This window comes from Cyprinodon tularosa, unplaced genomic scaffold (genome assembly GCF_016077235.1).
Source record: "Cyprinodon tularosa strain WSP-4 unplaced genomic scaffold, ASM1607723v1 ctg30, whole genome shotgun sequence".
Classification (NCBI taxonomy): domain Eukaryota; kingdom Metazoa; phylum Chordata; class Actinopteri; order Cyprinodontiformes; family Cyprinodontidae; genus Cyprinodon; species Cyprinodon tularosa.
The window spans coordinates 25,403-44,330 of record NW_024039008.1 but is presented as its reverse complement, the minus strand read 5'-3'; the positions used below and the strand labels follow the sequence as shown (position 1 = coordinate 44,330).

The window sequence follows — 18,928 nt, the reverse complement described above, 5'->3', positions numbered from 1 at the left end:
TTGTTATTAAGTCTTTATGCACAGTGATACGGAGTTTATAATCCTGTTTGACTATCATCTTGTTGAGTTAAGTTTTTTGGGCTAGATTGACCACTAGGTGTCAGCAGGCTAAATTATATTTCTTTATGGTGAATGTTATTTCATGCCTGATTACTAACTTTATGCTTACTGATTATTACTGATATTTAGTATGATATTATTTGTGTTTTTCTTTAGACCAACTTCAAGATCCTTGCATCTACTACCTGTATACCTTAGCCCTCCAATAAAGCTGCACTCTGTAAGTATTTTTACCGACCTTCCAGGCAGACACCAGTGCACCTGAACCTCATTTATAAGTCTTCTAGTTTTCTTCAGTACATATTTTTATGTATTTCTACTGATAAAGCAGTGACATTATTATGAAGCTGTGTCATTTACCATCACCAGCAGGTTCAAAACAAACTGTATCTGTGTCTTACATAGAACATCCATGTTGGCTCTTTTTCATTTATCAACAATAACCTTGGAATGAAAAGTTTTATTAAGATTTGCAGCCCAGTAATACTTTATGTGCAGACTGCTACGTTTTTAATATAACGTTTATGCTGAGCTTATTAAATAAAAACAAATTGCTCTACATTGTTAGTAATTTCTAATTCTTTAATTAAGCCAATATATTAATTGTTGGACAATATTTCCCACTCCACGCATGAAGCTAGTAATGAACTGGAGAGGACCTTCAGCCTAATTGAACCTTTAGCTTAAACAGACAAAAAATTTTGGATATTGTTCCTTACAGATGCTGTTTTACTTTATAGTCTAACCACAGTGCTGTATTTTTTTAAAGTTTACTGCTAGCCTATAAACTGTAATTAGCTTATTTTTTGGTGCAGAAACACCAAAAAGGAGTAATAATAATAATACATTTTATTTAGCAGCGCCTTTCTTGACACTCAAGGTCACTTTACAAATAATACAAAAGATAAATAAAAAGAGAGATGAAAATACAATAATGTAATGAAGTATGACTTCAAAAATCAACTATAACAAAGTGCCCTTGAATATGTAATAAACCTTTTACTTTCAAAGAAGAACAAACACTTCTGATTTGGAAAACAAACTTTATGTTAACATTTGAACATTTTGATAAAAGAAAACGCCTTTTTAAAACTGTAATATGGTCCTAACAACTGGGAACTCTTCTGGGCTTCTCAAAACTGACCTCCAAAGTATATTTCTTAACAGCATTCAATCTGCTGTGTATAACACAGCATGTGGTTGTACTTAGGTATTTTCAGGCACTGTCTTCACTACCTTTGCCAGATCATCATAAAGTTCCCACATACAGTACATGGAGCTCTTCGGCAGTAGGCAGTGTAATGTCCAAGACCGTGTTTGGTTGAGCTAGCCTTGAAAGCGATCACTCCTTTTAAGGTCAGTGTCTTTCCTTGGGGAGCCACAACAGAGGGACATTTACACAAAGGAAATTCAGTTGTGTTTGCTATATTTTGACAACTGCAAAGACAGAATTGGATCTTTGTCACCTAATTCTAAATCTTTTTTCTCCTGCTTTGCTTTTCGTAGGGTCGCCAAATTTGGGAGGTGACTTGGTTCAGGATCTCCAATATCCATCAATTCCGATGCCTTTGCTGACCTCCATACAGCCGGCTCCATCCTGCCCTCACACAGCTCTTTTGAAATTTGATCCATTCCTCAAAAGGGACTTCAATCTGAAAACATGAGCAGCTGCCTACTCCTGAAGAAATAGAGCCAGAGTCAAACTCATGACCAGATGTTATGTCTGTTTAACTTTACGAAAGTGTACACAGCTTTTGGAGACATCTTGTTTTCCAGCTGCTGACTTAATTCAGTCCAAATAGCAGCAGCAGGAGTGGCTATTTTGCCATTTAGAAGGATGGCCTCTTTTGAATTGCAGACAACTGCAAAAAGGGAATCCCTGTCTACTGATGGCTTTCGAGGTATCTCGTTGAAGGATAAAAAGAATTTGATTAGCATTAATACAAATATTCTGACATATAGAATTCTGCTACAACTAAAAACTTCAGTTTAAATTACTGTTCTTCCCTAAATCAATATGCCTTTTATGCTTAATTGTAATTATAGTCTGTTTTTTGGTTATTGCACATATAGCATTTTTATGGCTTGTTAACTTTCATTTAAAGTATTAGTTCAACTTTAAAAATGTGCCTTAGCCCTGTGGAGTCTACAGATGTGCCTAATCATAGATAACTGTATGTTTTAATAAATTAAAAAAATCTGGAATTAAAATGTAATTGAATTTTGGATTTACAGAAATCTGTTTGCTTTGTATTAAATTAAATATTGGATACCCTGGCCAACTTAGCTAAAAATAACGTAGTTGCTGTTGATCGTGACATGTTTGTTACTAAAACCTTATTTGTTGCTAACATTTACTGCCATGTGGCTGCTAGCCCTGTATGTATAGCATTCAACCATGCATCTCCCATTATTTATTATCTTACCTTGCTCTAAAATCATGTTTGACAGATGTTGAAGTTTAAAGGATTTCACTTTTATTAATATATATGATCTAATTTGCTATCTTTCTACGCAGAGTTCACTGAATCACTAGGTGGCATCACTCACTGTAAAGTCGTGTGAGGACTTCAAATTTGCCAAACAGTCAATGCTGTTTTAATAACTCTTACATTTAATGTCATAAGTTACAAATTAAAGCTTGATGCATTTTATTTAAGCATAAAGAATTTGGTTTATTGAAATGACACTCAATTGCCTACGTGCTGTGCACTTCTAACTTCATCCTTCTGGCGCATCTCAGTTATTTTTTTAAACCAGTTTGCTGCTCAATGTGCGGAAAATAAGGGTCAACAATGTGAATACGACTATCAAAACCACCTTAAAATAAATCACAGTTACAATATTAGAATAATAATAATGGAATATAAGTAACAGGTAAAATATTTGTAGAAGTTTGTATAAGTATATAACTGTTGCAGAATGTGAGGATTTGATCATGTGCAGGCTCAGGCTGGTGTGTCCCCCTCTCCATTTGTGAGACAACAATATTGCATTTCTGTGGAGAAAGGTTAATATATTGGTGGCTTTGTTGACATTGCTATCTAAAGCAAAGTTCTTTAAATGAGGCACAATAAATCACGCTGCAATCAATCTTTATTAGGGAATACAAAACAATATAAAACACATAACAACAATAACAGCTAAAACAACTTGCAATATAAAACAAATATATGTAATTAACTGCTTTCTTGAGAACAGTGGTTAGACCAAACGCTGCATCTGGCCACATCTTCTTCCACCAAGGCATTCTGACTGCGGACAACAACTGCTGTTGTTGAATAACTACTTTCCTTTCCAGCATGGGGCAACCAAGCCACTGTATAAAATAAGTATTCTTATAACAGTGGAAAGTACAAAAAAAATAATAATAAAATAACAATAAAAACACGTTTCCCTAGAGATCTTTGCCAATTAGCATGAATATATAAATAATCTAATAAGAAGGGGACAAACAGGCTCGGTAATCTTCATAATAATGACACTGATTTATCAGTAGAAACATTTAAAAAAGACTTCCCTTTTTTCCAGTGTTGGCAGTGAGATATAATTTACTTTTGTCCCAGACTAAATTACTGACAAGAATTTACAGGATAAAAAGCGGCCTGAAACAAAAACAGCAGTTGTAGATGTGTAATAAATGTAGTCGGTTGTGATCATCACCTGCAAGTATAGAGAATATAGTTTGAATCGGACATGCAAGCAGCACAAATGACGGTTTTAACTGCACAAATCAGCACAAATGAAGCACTAAAAAATGAGACCACTTTGGTTCAAATCGGAGCTTGATGGGGGGATGGTGACGTCATCAGCCAAAAAATTTAAACGATTATATCTTAAAAAGTAAAGCAGCACAAATGTTTGTTTTAACTGCACAAATCAGCACAAACGAAGCACTAAAAAATGAGACCACTTTGGATCAAATCGGAGCTTGATGGGGGGATGGTGATGTCATCAGCCAAAAAATTTAAACGATTATACCTTAAAAAGTAAAGCAGCACAAATGTTTGTTTTAACTGCACAAATCAGCACAAACGAAGCACTAAAAAATGAGACCACTTTGGATCAAATCGGAGCTTGATGGGGGGATGGTGACGTCATCAGCCAAAAAATTAAAATGATTATATCTTAAAAAGTAAAGCAGCACAAATGTTTGTTTTAACTGCACAAATCAGCACAAACGAAGCACTAAAAAATGAGACCACTTTGGATCAAATCGGAGCTTGATTGGCGGTCATCAGCCAAAAGATAAAAATGATTATATCTTAAAAAGTAAAGCAGCACAAATGTTTGTTTTAACTGCACAAATCAGCACAAACGAAGCACTAAAAAATGAGACCACTTTGGATCAAATCGGAGCTTGATGGGGGGATGGTGATGTCATCAGCCAAAAAATTTAAACGATTATACCTTAAAAAGTAAAGCAGCACAAATGTTTGTTTTAACTGCACAAATCAGCACAAACGAAGCACTAAAAAATGAGACCACTTTGGATCAAATCGGAGCTTGATGGGGGGATGGTGACGTCATCAGCCAAAAAATTAAAATGATTATATCTTAAAAAGTAAAGCAGCACAAATGTTTGTTTTAACTGCACAAATCAGCACAAACGAAGCACTAAAAAATGAGACCACTTTGGATCAAATCGGAGCTTGATTGGCGGATGGTGACGTCATCAGCCAAAAGATAAAAATGATTATATCTTAAAAAGTAAAGCAGCACAAATATTTGTTTTAACTGCACAAATCAGCACAAACGAAGCACTAAAAAATGAGACCACTTTGGATCAAATCGGAGCTTGATGGGGGGATGGTGATGTCATCAGCCAAAAAAATTTAAATGATTATATCTTAAAAAGTAAAGCAGCACAAATGTTTGTTTTAACTGCACAAATCAGCACAAACGAAGCACTAAAAAATGAGACCACTTTGGTTCAAATCGGAGCTTGATGGGGGGATGGTGACGTCATCAGCCAAAAATTAAAATGATTATATCTTAAAAACTAAAATAGCACAAATGACCGTTTTAACTGCACAAATCAGCACAAACGAAGCACTAAAAAATGAGACCACTTTGGATCAAATCGGAGCTTGATGGGGGGATGGTGACGTCATCAGCCAAAGATTTAAATGATTATATCTTCAAAACTAAAATAGCACAAATGACCGTTTTAACTGCACAAATCAGCACAAACGAAGCACTAAAAAATGAGACCACTTTGGTTCAAATTGGAGTTTAATGGGGGGATGGTGACCTCTGGATGACCTAAAAAATAATCTTTAATATCTCTTAAACAAAAGTAGCACAAACAATATTTTTTTCTGCACAAATCTGCACTAACGTTGCACTAACCATTCAGTCTATTTGCAGAGTTTTTTGACGTGGGTGGGGTGTCAGCTTCACCCACGTTGTTGACATTGCTATCTAAAGCAAAGTTCTTTAAATGAGGCACAATAAATCACGCTGCAATCAATCTTTATTAGGGAATACAAAACAATATAAAACACATAACAACAATAACAGCTAAAACAACTTGCAATATAAAACAAATATATGTAATTAACTGCTTTCTTGAGAACAGTGGTTAGACCAAACGCTGCATCTGGCCACATCTTCTTCCACCAAGGCATTCTGACTGCGGACAACAACTGCTGTTGTTGAATAACTACTTTCCTTTCCAGCATGGGGCAACCAAGCCACTGTATAAAATAAGTATTCTTATAACAGTGGAAAGTACAAAAAAAATAATAATAAAATAACAATAAAAACACGTTTCCCTAGAGATCTTTGCCAATTAGCATGAATATATAAATAATCTAATAAGAAGGGGACAAACAGGCTCGGTAATCTTCATAATAATGACACTGATTTATCAGTAGAAACATTTAAAAAAGACTTCCCTTTTTTCCAGTGTTGGCAGTGAGATATAATTTACTTTTGTCCCAGACTAAATTACTGACAAGAATTTACAGGATAAAAAGCGGCCTGAAACAAAAACAGCAGTTGTAGATGTGTAATAAATGTAGTCGGTTGTGATCATCACCTGCAAGTATAGAGAATATAGTTTGAATCGGACATGCAAGCAGCACAAATGACGGTTTTAACTGCACAAATCAGCACAAATGAAGCACTAAAAAATGAGACCACTTTGGTTCAAATCGGAGCTTGATGGGGGGATGGTGACGTCATCAGCCAAAAAATTTAAACGATTATATCTTAAAAAGTAAAGCAGCACAAATGTTTGTTTTAACTGCACAAATCAGCACAAACGAAGCACTAAAAAATGAGACCACTTTGGATCAAATCGGAGCTTGATGGGGGGATGGTGATGTCATCAGCCAAAAAATTTAAACGATTATACCTTAAAAAGTAAAGCAGCACAAATGTTTGTTTTAACTGCACAAATCAGCACAAACGAAGCACTAAAAAATGAGACCACTTTGGATCAAATCGGAGCTTGATGGGGGGATGGTGACGTCATCAGCCAAAAAATTAAAATGATTATATCTTAAAAAGTAAAGCAGCACAAATGTTTGTTTTAACTGCACAAATCAGCACAAACGAAGCACTAAAAAATGAGACCACTTTGGATCAAATCGGAGCTTGATTGGCGGTCATCAGCCAAAAGATAAAAATGATTATATCTTAAAAAGTAAAGCAGCACAAATGTTTGTTTTAACTGCACAAATCAGCACAAACGAAGCACTAAAAAATGAGACCACTTTGGATCAAATCGGAGCTTGATGGGGGGATGGTGATGTCATCAGCCAAAAAATTTAAACGATTATACCTTAAAAAGTAAAGCAGCACAAATGTTTGTTTTAACTGCACAAATCAGCACAAACGAAGCACTAAAAAATGAGACCACTTTGGATCAAATCGGAGCTTGATGGGGGGATGGTGACGTCATCAGCCAAAAAATTAAAATGATTATATCTTAAAAAGTAAAGCAGCACAAATGTTTGTTTTAACTGCACAAATCAGCACAAACGAAGCACTAAAAAATGAGACCACTTTGGATCAAATCGGAGCTTGATTGGCGGATGGTGACGTCATCAGCCAAAAGATAAAAATGATTATATCTTAAAAAGTAAAGCAGCACAAATATTTGTTTTAACTGCACAAATCAGCACAAACGAAGCACTAAAAAATGAGACCACTTTGGATCAAATCGGAGCTTGATGGGGGGATGGTGATGTCATCAGCCAAAAAAATTTAAATGATTATATCTTAAAAAGTAAAGCAGCACAAATGTTTGTTTTAACTGCACAAATCAGCACAAACGAAGCACTAAAAAATGAGACCACTTTGGTTCAAATCGGAGCTTGATGGGGGGATGGTGACGTCATCAGCCAAAAATTAAAATGATTATATCTTAAAAACTAAAATAGCACAAATGACCGTTTTAACTGCACAAATCAGCACAAACGAAGCACTAAAAAATGAGACCACTTTGGATCAAATCGGAGCTTGATGGGGGGATGGTGACGTCATCAGCCAAAGATTTAAATGATTATATCTTCAAAACTAAAATAGCACAAATGACCGTTTTAACTGCACAAATCAGCACAAACGAAGCACTAAAAAATGAGACCACTTTGGTTCAAATTGGAGTTTAATGGGGGGATGGTGACCTCTGGATGACCTAAAAAATAATCTTTAATATCTCTTAAACAAAAGTAGCACAAACAATATTTTTTTCTGCACAAATCTGCACTAACGTTGCACTAACCATTCAGTCTATTTGCAGAGTTTTTTGACGTGGGTGGGGTGTCAGCTTCACCCACGTATGTCAACAAAGCCACCAATATATTAACCTTTCTCCACAGAAATGCAATATTGTTGTCTCACAAATGGAGAGGGGGACACACCAGCCTGAGCCTGCACATGATCAAATCCTCACATTCTGCAACAGTTATATACTTATACAAACTTCTACAAATATTTTACCTGTTACTTATATTCCATTATTATTATTCTAATATTGTAACTGTGATTTATTTTAAGGTGGTTTTGATAGTCGTATTCACATTGTTGACCCTTATTTTCCGCACATTGAGCAGCAAACTGGTTTAAAAAAATAACTGAGATGCGCCAGAAGGATGAAGTTAGAAGTGCACAGCACGTAGGCAATTGAGTGTCATTTCAATAAACCAAATTCTTTATGCTTAAATAAAATGCATCAAGCTTTAATTTGTAACTTATGACATTAAATGTAAGAGTTATTAAAACAGCATTGACTGTTTGGCAAATTTGAAGTCCTCACACGACTTTACAGTGAGTGATGCCACCTAGTGATTCAGTGAACTCTGCGTAGAAAGATAGCAAATTAGATCATATATATTAATAAAAGTGAAATCCTTTAAACTTCAACATCTGTCAAACATGATTTTAGAGCAAGGTAAGATAATAAATAATGGGAGATGCATGGTTGAATGCTATACATACAGGGCTAGCAGCCACATGGCAGTAAATGTTAGCAACAAATAAGGTTTTAGTAACAAACATGTCACGATCAACAGCAACTACGTTATTTTTAGCTAAGTTGGCCAGGGTATCCAATATTTAATTTAATACAAAGCAAACAGATTTCTGTAAATCCAAAATTCAATTACATTTTAATTCCAGATTTTTTTAATTTATTAAAACATACAGTTATCTATGATTAGGCACATCTGTAGACTCCACAGGGCTAAGGCACATTTTTAAAGTTGAACTAATACTTTAAATGAAAGTTAACAAGCCATAAAAATGCTATATGTGCAATAACCAAAAAACAGACTATAATTACAATTAAGCATAAAAGGCATATTGATTTAGGGAAGAACAGTAATTTAAACTGAAGTTTTTAGTTGTAGCAGAATTCTATATGTCAGAATATTTGTATTAATGCTAATCAAATTCTTTTTATCCTTCAACGAGATACCTCGAAAGCCATCAGTAGACAGGGATTCCCTTTTTGCAGTTGTCTGCAATTCAAAAGAGGCCATCCTTCTAAATGGCAAAATAGCCACTCCTGCTGCTGCTATTTGGACTGAATTAAGTCAGCAGCTGGAAAACAAGATGTCTCCAAAAGCTGTGTACACTTTCGTAAAGTTAAACAGACATAACATCTGGTCATGAGTTTGACTCTGGCTCTATTTCTTCAGGAGTAGGCAGCTGCTCATGTTTTCAGATTGAAGTCCCTTTTGAGGAATGGATCAAATTTCAAAAGAGCTGTGTGAGGGCAGGATGGAGCCGGCTGTATGGAGGTCAGCAAAGGCATCGGAATTGATGGATATTGGAGATCCTGAACCAAGTCACCTCCCAAATTTGGCGACCCTACGAAAAGCAAAGCAGGAGAAAAAAGATTTAGAATTAGGTGACAAAGATCCAATTCTGTCTTTGCAGTTGTCAAAATATAGCAAACACAACTGAATTTCCTTTGTGTAAATGTCCCTCTGTTGTGGCTCCCCAAGGAAAGACACTGACCTTAAAAGGAGTGATCGCTTTCAAGGCTAGCTCAACCAAACACGGTCTTGGACATTACACTGCCTACTGCCGAAGAGCTCCATGTACTGTATGTGGGAACTTTATGATGATCTGGCAAAGGTAGTGAAGACAGTGCCTGAAAATACCTAAGTACAACCACATGCTGTGTTATACACAGCAGATTGAATGCTGTTAAGAAATATACTTTGGAGGTCAGTTTTGAGAAGCCCAGAAGAGTTCCCAGTTGTTAGGACCATATTACAGTTTTAAAAAGGCGTTTTCTTTTATCAAAATGTTCAAATGTTAACATAAAGTTTGTTTTCCAAATCAGAAGTGTTTGTTCTTCTTTGAAAGTAAAAGGTTTATTACATATTCAAGGGCACTTTGTTATAGTTGATTTTTGAAGTCATACTTCATTACATTATTGTATTTTCATCTCTCTTTTTATTTATCTTTTGTATTATTTGTAAAGTGACCTTGAGTGTCAAGAAAGGCGCTGCTAAATAAAATGTATTATTATTATTACTCCTTTTTGGTGTTTCTGCACCAAAAAATAAGCTAATTACAGTTTATAGGCTAGCAGTAAACTTTAAAAAAATACAGCACTGTGGTTAGACTATAAAGTAAAACAGCATCTGTAAGGAACAATATCCAAAATTTTTTGTCTGTTTAAGCTAAAGGTTCAATTAGGCTGAAGGTCCTCTCCAGTTCATTACTAGCTTCATGCGTGGAGTGGGAAATATTGTCCAACAATTAATATATTGGCTTAATTAAAGAATTAGAAATTACTAACAATGTAGAGCAATTTGTTTTTATTTAATAAGCTCAGCATAAACGTTATATTAAAAACGTAGCAGTCTGCACATAAAGTATTACTGGGCTGCAAATCTTAATAAAACTTTTCATTCCAAGGTTATTGTTGATAAATGAAAAAGAGCCAACATGGATGTTCTATGTAAGACACAGATACAGTTTGTTTTGAACCTGCTGGTGATGGTAAATGACACAGCTTCATAATAATGTCACTGCTTTATCAGTAGAAATACATAAAAATATGTACTGAAGAAAACTAGAAGACTTATAAATGAGGTTCAGGTGCACTGGTGTCTGCCTGGAAGGTCGGTAAAAATACTTACAGAGTGCAGCTTTATTGGAGGGCTAAGGTATACAGGTAGTAGATGCAAGGATCTTGAAGTTGGTCTAAAGAAAAACACAAATAATATCATACTAAATATCAGTAATAATCAGTAAGCATAAAGTTAGTAATCAGGCATGAAATAACATTCACCATAAAGAAATATAATTTAGCCTGCTGACACCTAGTGGTCAATCTAGCCCAAAAAACTTAACTCAACAAGATGATAGTCAAACAGGATTATAAACTCCGTATCACTGTGCATAAAGACTTAATAACAAAACATGTAATATAAACTTAAACGTTCAGGCTAAGCCCAAAAGATTAACAACATTGACTATAAACAGTTAGTTAGTACTACTAAAGCTGCAGCTACAAAACTAAAGCTGCAGCTACAAAACAACACAGTTAAACAGGTTATATAAGGAAATTTTACAACACACAAGGCATAATAATGTCATCAGTTACACACTTGAAACATCCACTAACATGCATAGGTGACTCAAACTAACTTAGACGAGACTCCTTTGCTTTGCCGCTGACTTGTCCACTTCCGCAGCTCTCTAATTGGGGGGTGGTGACGTCACCGACCTAAATTTTAATCTATTATATCTTAAAAAGTAAAGCAGCACAAATGTCGGTTTTAACTGCACAAGTCAGCACAAACGAAGCCCTAAAAAATGAGACCACTTTGAATCAAATCGGAGCTTGATGGGGGGATGGTGACGTCATCAGCCAAAAATTAAAATGATTATATCTTAAAAACTAAAATAGCACAAATGACCGTTTTAACTGCACAAATCAGCACAAACGAAGCACTAAAAAATGAGACCACTTTGGATCAAATCGGAGCTTGATGGGGGGATGGTGATGTCATCAGCCAAAAAATGTAAATGATTATATCTTAAAAACTAAAATAGCACAAATGACCGTTTTAACGGCACAAATCAGCACAAACGAAACGCTAAAAAATGAGACCACTTTGGATCAAATCGGAGCTTGATGGGGGGATGGTGATGTCATCAGCCAAAAAATGTAAATGATTATATCTTAAAAACTAAAATAGCACAAATGACCGTTTTAACGGCACAAATCAGCACAAACGAAACACTAAAAAATGAGACCACTTTGGATCAAATCGGAGCTTGATGGGGGGATGGTGACGTCATCAGCCAAAAATTAAAATGATTATATCTTAAAAACTAAAATAGCACAAATGACCGTTTTAACTGCACAAATCAGCACAAACGAAGCACTAAAAAATGAGACCACTTTGGATCAAATCGGAGCTTGATGGGGGGATGGTGACGTCATCAGCCAAAAATTTAAATGATTATATCTTCAAAACTAAAATAGCACAAATGTTTGTTTTAACTGCACAAATCAGCACAAACGAAGCACTAAAAAATGAGACCACTTTGGTTCAAATTGGAGTTTAATAAGGGGATGGTGACCTCTGGATGACCTAAAAAATAATCTTTAATATCTCTTAAACAAAAGTAGCTCAAACAATATTTTTTTCTGCACAAATCTGCACTAACGTTGCACTAACCATTCAGTCTATTTGCAGAGTTTTTTGACGTGGGTGGGGTGTCAGCTTCACGCAGCTCCTATATGGAGAAAGGGAGAAATATGGATGGACGGATGGATGGATACTCTGCCTTCTCAACCTACTGTATTTTTTATTTTAAACATTATTTGATGGCCTTTGTGGCAGGGATGGAGATCCATATTTTATGTCACACAGAGTATAGATAGATAGATAGATAGATAGATAGATAGATAGATAGATAGATAGATAGATAGATAGATAGATAGATAGATAGATAGATAGATAGATAGATAGATAGATAGATAGATAGATAGATAGATAGATAGATAGATAGATAGATGTTGCAGTACACAGGATTTCAGAATTAGACATCCCCAGTTATTAATTTCATATACTCACCAGATCTGAATGCCCTGTTAAAATCTTCACATCGCGTTCCCCCCTGATGTCATTTACGTTGAGTTGCAATAAATGCAAAACTCTCTGCAGGTTCTTGTCTTTGTCGTTCGCTCTATTCAGCTGGCTTTGGAAAGCCAGCTGAATAGAGCGAACGTAAACGCAAAAGTAGCGCAATAGTTACTTTTACTAGTAACTAGTTACTTTTATTGTGGAGTAACTCAGTTAGTAACTCAGTTACTTTTTGGGAGAAGTAACTAGTAACTATAACTAATTACTTTTTCAAAGTAACGTGCCCAACACTGTTGGTGAGTAAGGGAGCAGTTTGTTAGATGGTTAATGTCAATTCTAGATATTTAACCAACCTAAATAAACACAACCTTACAGTAGATGTCCTGAATCACAATATTATAAATTATTCCAAACCATAACTCTATTCAACTTGCAAAATGAAATAAGAAGCATTTACTTGATTATGAATGTATGCTTTGATAATTAATCTGTCAGTAAGCCCTTTTTTATTCAATTATTATAAATAGTGACCTTTTACACAGACAAAAAACACATTTATTAAAACTGACCCTCAATAATATTTACTTTAGACTTATCAAATGGATAATTTCTCCAACAATAAAGAAACTAAATTTAAAAACCCTATGTAATATGTTTTGTTGAGCTGCAACTGTCATGGCTCAGAGCAGAGGACCCAGTATTCAAGGTGGAAAGACAGTTACTAAAAAAAGCGTTTATTAAAAGACGGATCTGCAGTAGCAACTGCTAGGGCATCTAGGGCAGAAACCTCTGCAGAAAGGAAACACAAGTTAGTGACCACGTAAATCTAGTGAAGTAAGATTATGAACAAGAGTCACAAACCTTGTTTTTTTGGTCTAGTCCAAGCCCAGGGAATAAGGTAGGATGCAGCCGGTGGACTGCGAACAAGATGGGTGAAACCAAAAGCTGGGGTAGAAGATGTGCTCAGAAATTAAAACCAGTCGGTAGAGGTTCCGAAGGGAAATCCAGGTTGGTGTCAGAAGGCAGTTCAAGTTCATTAAACAGGCAAAATCAAAAGCAGTCCAAAAACAGGCCTTCAAACAGATCAGACGGGAACAGGCAGGCTCATTGGTTGATAAAGAAGAACAGGTCAGGATCAGGTAATAAGAAACACTGAGGTAACACTAAATCACTCTCACCACTGACCCATTAATAAATTGTCTGATGACTGGAAGCAAGAAGATTAAAACAGATCAGACAGGAACAGGCGCAGCTGAGTGGTTGAGAGGCAGAACAAGAAATCAAAAACACTAAGGTAACACTAAACACACTATCCCCACTGGCTCGAGAGAATAATCTGGTCCTGATAGATGGTTAGAGACCTGGTTAAAAAGAAGTTGGAGCAGGCGATCAGATGATCGGTAATAAGAAAACAGGGAGTTGGGCAGGTGAATGGAATTAGTAATCCAGCCAGTCATCAGCACCAATATCATGGCAGCAACAGCAGGTGGTTCTCAAAGTTCTTTGAGCCAAGGCATGCTCTTCTTGACTTGGAGATCATCCTGCAGCACTAAACAGTCTCTTACAGGCTGCTCAGGCTGGGAGTGCTGTATTAAGTTAAAGTGATAGCTGACACAAAGCTGGGAGGGACTTTAGCTGTACTGAAGTACTCTTCCTGTACTTCTGCCCACAGCAGAAGTACTAAAGCTATACTTTAGTGCCCAGGACAGGAGCAAACAAATTTCCAAACATTTTAATGAACAGTAAAATACCAAATGCACAACATACAATACAGTTCAGCATGTAGACACTTGACAAGTTCCTTAAGTTGATGCCTAAGTGTCACCAATTAAGGATCAATTAAGGATTAAGTTTTAAGGATCATTTAAGTTACTGTTATTTTTATAGATTGTTTTTGAGTTAACCTTAGCCTAAATGTTACCTTTCCTTTTGAAAATAGTTCTACATTAGACCTTCTTGACACAAGAGAAAAGGTAGGTTTTTAGGTTAAATCGCGGTCAACAATTATTTATCAGTCAATCGATAAGATCAACCACTTAGATGAACTCCTTCATACAAAACTTGCATCCCTAGAAGACACTTACCAAGTTTAAGAGTATTTCCATCACCAGAGTGGCTCTAGCTATAAGCTCTGGATCTGTAAAGATTTGCCTAAAACATTTTTCAAGGCTGGAAGCAGAGTTATGGTGGGAACCAACCATCCTATCTGGACTCTGGTGTCTCCTTGAAGAATATCTAGTTCCTTTGCATTTGGGTGTATTGTTTTTGCATAGTCTTAGAGAAAAAGAGGTTCCACTGGACTAAAACTGTAAAAAGAAGAAATTGAAAAATACAGAATATTTGGGCAAATCAGATGTAGCAACTTCAAATGTCGGAAAGGAAGTAAACATTAAAAAACCAAAAATACTGCCATCTAAGACTTTTAGACATATAACCTTCTTAAGATATTTAAAATCAAATAATGGTTGTAATAAATACAGGGATTGCATATTTGCATTGAACAGATGTTGGTTCTTCGACTTTTAAAGATTACCTGTGTTACTTGGCCATTTGTTTAATAATATATTGATGAATTCAACAAACGGGGGGGTTCACACTATTCTTTCTATGCCTGAGAACAGTGAATTACACTTTCTGCTCGTACACTTTGAAGGCTAACAGGAAGTTTGATCCGTTGTCAGCTGTGGTGGGAATGATCTTGTCTGTGATACAAAATTCTGTGTGAATATCATTTAGTGATTATTAGAGGTACACATTCAACATAAAAAAGTAAAGCTTTAAGCTGCATTGTTACAAGGGATAGCTTTAACATCTCTGAAAAATAAATGTTGCTACTGTTTACTGTTAGAATAGTTTATTATCTACATCACAAAAATGAGTGAGATAGCAATGAGGAACACTGAACATTTTCACCTATTTCAGATTATAAAGACCGCCAGACAGAATGTGAGAGGTGAACATGTTTTATACAAATAGCTTATCAACATATAACCTCAAAAGAAAAATTTGCAAAGCTGAGGCATAACCTAATTATAGCAAATAATACAGGTATTTGCAGACCTAGAAAACATTGCTAGGTATGCTACTAATGCAACTAATGACAATCAATTAGTAGACTCTACAAAAAAATGTTATCATGTAATGAGCTCAGAACTTAGGACCCAATATTATAGGTGAGACCGACAGTGGGAAGGTTTAAAATGTTTATAAAAATAATTAGGGTGCAAAACTGTGGATCTGCAGTGGCAGCAAGGGGAGGTGGGGGGACTGCCCATCACTGGCACTCTGGCTAGGTAGAAACACAGGTAAGTGATAATCTGATGGATGGCTATTATTCATGAGAGTCACTTACCTGGTTTAACAGTGCAGTCCATCCTCTCAGAGTGAGGCAGGATCCAGCCGAATGACTGCCAAACAAGATGCGGCGGGAGTCGCCCAGAGTGAACCACATGCTGCAGCCCTACTGTAGTGAACGAGCATTAATCTGAGCCAGGTCAGGGAAACAGTTCAGAACAGATAGGCTCAGAGATCCATAGTCTGCAACCTGGTAAGGGGTGCGGATCAGAAAATAAACAGGCAGTTCCTGGGTTTCAGGAATCCACAGAGAATTCAGGCAGAACATTCAGATGGGAACAGGCAAGCTCAGTAGTTGAGGGGCAGAACAAGGCATGATAACAGGAAAACTATGGCTCTTTAAAACTCGCTCCCTCCTCTGATTCAAGAACAGTAACAAGGCATGCTTAGTGGATAATAGACCAAAACACATATTTTATCTGTCTAAAGTCCCAGTCAGATGAACAGCATGTAAACCATTAGAGTTGTTGAGGTATATTACCAACACTGAACTAAATCAGTGGGCTGAACCATCTCCGTTGCCACCTGAACTACCCCCTTTGTTCTTGTCCACAATGGAACTACCCCCACGTCACTCACAGCACGGACCAATCAGCCGATGCGCAGACAGGAAGTGCCCGCACGTCATCCATGGGTTAAAAAGCGCAGCGCGAAAAGACTCTTTCTCTTTTTCCATGGGTTTGCAGCCCGTCAGGAGAGACCCCTTTCACGTGAAATACCAGAAGAAAGCTGACTGGAAGTAGCTTTCGTTTTCCTGCGTCAAAAGTCACGGATCGCAGTGTTCCATCGTGCATAGCGGCTGCGCTGACTGGGAGACAGAAGCCTTTGAAGCTGACCGCGGAGTTTCGTTCTCCCCTTCCTTGGACGAATCGGCTGAGAGGACGCTTTCTAGCTGACCACATCCTAAGATCACCTCCTAAAATCCCTCCTTTCCAACTCGTGAGCAGATCAACCCCTCTGCTGCGGCCCGAGCTGACTGAACTTTCCCGAGGGGCGGACCGGTGGCAGAGAACCTCTGCCCGACAGAAACCACGCTGCGGTTGCCGTGGAAACGCCAACCTCCCTCGACGACGCATCTCACAGTAAAATCAATTTACTTTCCTTTTGATGCATCAGGATTGCTGTGCTCAGCCGAGAGAAAGGCAGTTTAGGGTTTTGAATTAATGCTGATGTTCTTTTTTTTTTTTTTTTATCTGTGCCGATTAAGGGTTTGTTTATTTGGTTAAAATAAGTGTGTGTTTCTTTACTTTCTTTCTTGGCTTTCCTGTCCTCTTCGTTGTTTCTGCTTTGAGATAGAGATAAAGTTATCACATTCAGCCACGTGGGGTCCCCGTGGTCGCCGCCATCTTGATTACAGGTCGCCCCCCCCCATTTCTCTTTGTTCCCCTCACCGCGTGGAGAACAAAGGGGGTGGTCCCCATTTAGCCACAACCATTCACACACGTCACTACATTGCCAGGCAAAAAGGGGTTTTTGCTGAACGCTGCTATTGTTAATACATGTTCAATAATTTACCAATACTAAGCTGGATGTATTAATGTTCATGATCGATTGCACTGCTATCATTACACCTGCTGCTTTGTTAATGCATTTAATCATTTGCTGATTTAAGTTGGATGTATTAGTTTACACTGATCAATTGCACTATACCTGCTGCTAGCGGACATTAGTGAATGTATTAATATCTGGCATATTTTGGACAATTTCAGACGCCAGTAATGGTTTTATTTCGTTGTTTCTATCTCGTTTAATTCTTTATTTTCGATTTTTCTTTTGAACTAGTCATTTAATCTACCTCGTGTTTATTTTTCTAGTAGTGTGTAGTGTTTGCATAGATGTTAGATTTCTGTAATCCTGAATTATTAGAATAAAGACATCATTGGTTAATCTGTAGTGGTTTTGGTCGTTCATATAACGGAGGGTTTATCACTCAGCGCAAACCCAACCCCTTTTGGTAATAGTGCGAATAAACAGAGATAGAAGGTTCTTTATTGATAATTTAATAGCTTTGCTGATAACTTAACCGGGGCCACTAGACTGGTGGATACCTGGATTTTAACAGCCGGTCCCGGAACCCTCCAGTTGTGGATCAACAACCGGTAAGTAGATAATTCAGGGCTCTAATTATCCACCTAAGAACACTAAATTGATTTTGCCTTCGATGTTGAATAGGATAATAATTAACTATAACTCCAGTTCTAGTTAACCATCTATTCATTATCTGCAGGACATTATTTTTGCACAACAGAGTATCAGAATGGTAGATTATTACTATTCTCGTCCAATCATAATCCATATTTTTGTCTGGATGGTGCAGTCTAAACTATTTATCTTTTTCTACCCAAATATGAGAAATTGTGATTAAAAATGAGTAACAAGATAACTTTTTTAAAATGTAAGGAGTAGAAAGTAGAGATGATTGCAAGAAAACGTAAGGAGTAAAAGTAAAAAAATGACTGAAAAATTATTACTTAAGTAAGCTATAAATAACCAAAATTTCTTCTTAAGTAAAGTAACAAGATATTTATACTTGAATAGCCCCAAGTTCATGAGGCATGATCAGAGAAGAAGTCAGAGAGAGGTATTCTCCAAAGTTACAGCGTTGCAGTCTCATGATGGTTTTTTTTCATATTTTTTTGTTTTTATTACATTTTTATGGTATTTATATATTTAAATCATTTCCAATTCACTATCACTTTACCTTCTCCTACGTACAGCTTTGCCTATCCCTTAACTTATTACGTTATTTAATGCAGATCATTCTTTGCCTTAGACTTTACCATTTTGAGCTGTCTAAATGGAATTGGGTGGCAGCAATTTTTAAATAATGCAATTTATTTTCAATTAGAAAATTGGAAGTTTTGTTTAAAAGCAGATTCTGTATTTCCTATAAAAATATATCAAACAGTTTTCGCGGAAATAGACAGATAACAATAAATTTTTATAGC

The 18,928-nt window shown here is 36.5% G+C and overlaps 2 long non-coding RNA genes across 8 annotated transcripts; one reads left to right on the top strand and one right to left on the bottom strand.

Moving 5' to 3' along the window:
• The first annotated feature begins 215 nt into the window (after positions 1–215).
• LOC119787587 lies at positions 216–2,137 on the top strand. Of its 4 annotated transcripts, none has more exons than XR_005281336.1 (3): positions 216–280; positions 1,306–1,416; positions 1,567–2,137. It is a non-coding gene; the product is annotated as an uncharacterized LOC119787587 (long non-coding RNA). The 4 variants fall into 4 exon arrangements; XR_005281333.1 differs by having other exon boundaries at positions 1,271–1,416; XR_005281335.1 differs by having other exon boundaries at positions 217–280; positions 1,281–1,416.
• Positions 2,138–8,810: 6,673 nt separating this feature from the next.
• On the bottom strand, positions 8,811–10,732 carry LOC119787588. 4 transcript variants are annotated; one of them, XR_005281337.1, is made up of 3 exons: positions 10,668–10,732; positions 9,532–9,677; positions 8,811–9,381 (listed from the first exon to the last, which is right to left on the bottom strand). It is a non-coding gene; the product is annotated as an uncharacterized LOC119787588 (long non-coding RNA). The 4 variants fall into 4 exon arrangements; XR_005281340.1 differs by having other exon boundaries at positions 9,532–9,642; XR_005281339.1 differs by having other exon boundaries at positions 9,532–9,667; positions 10,668–10,731.
• Positions 10,733–18,928: the final 8,196 nt, after the last annotated feature.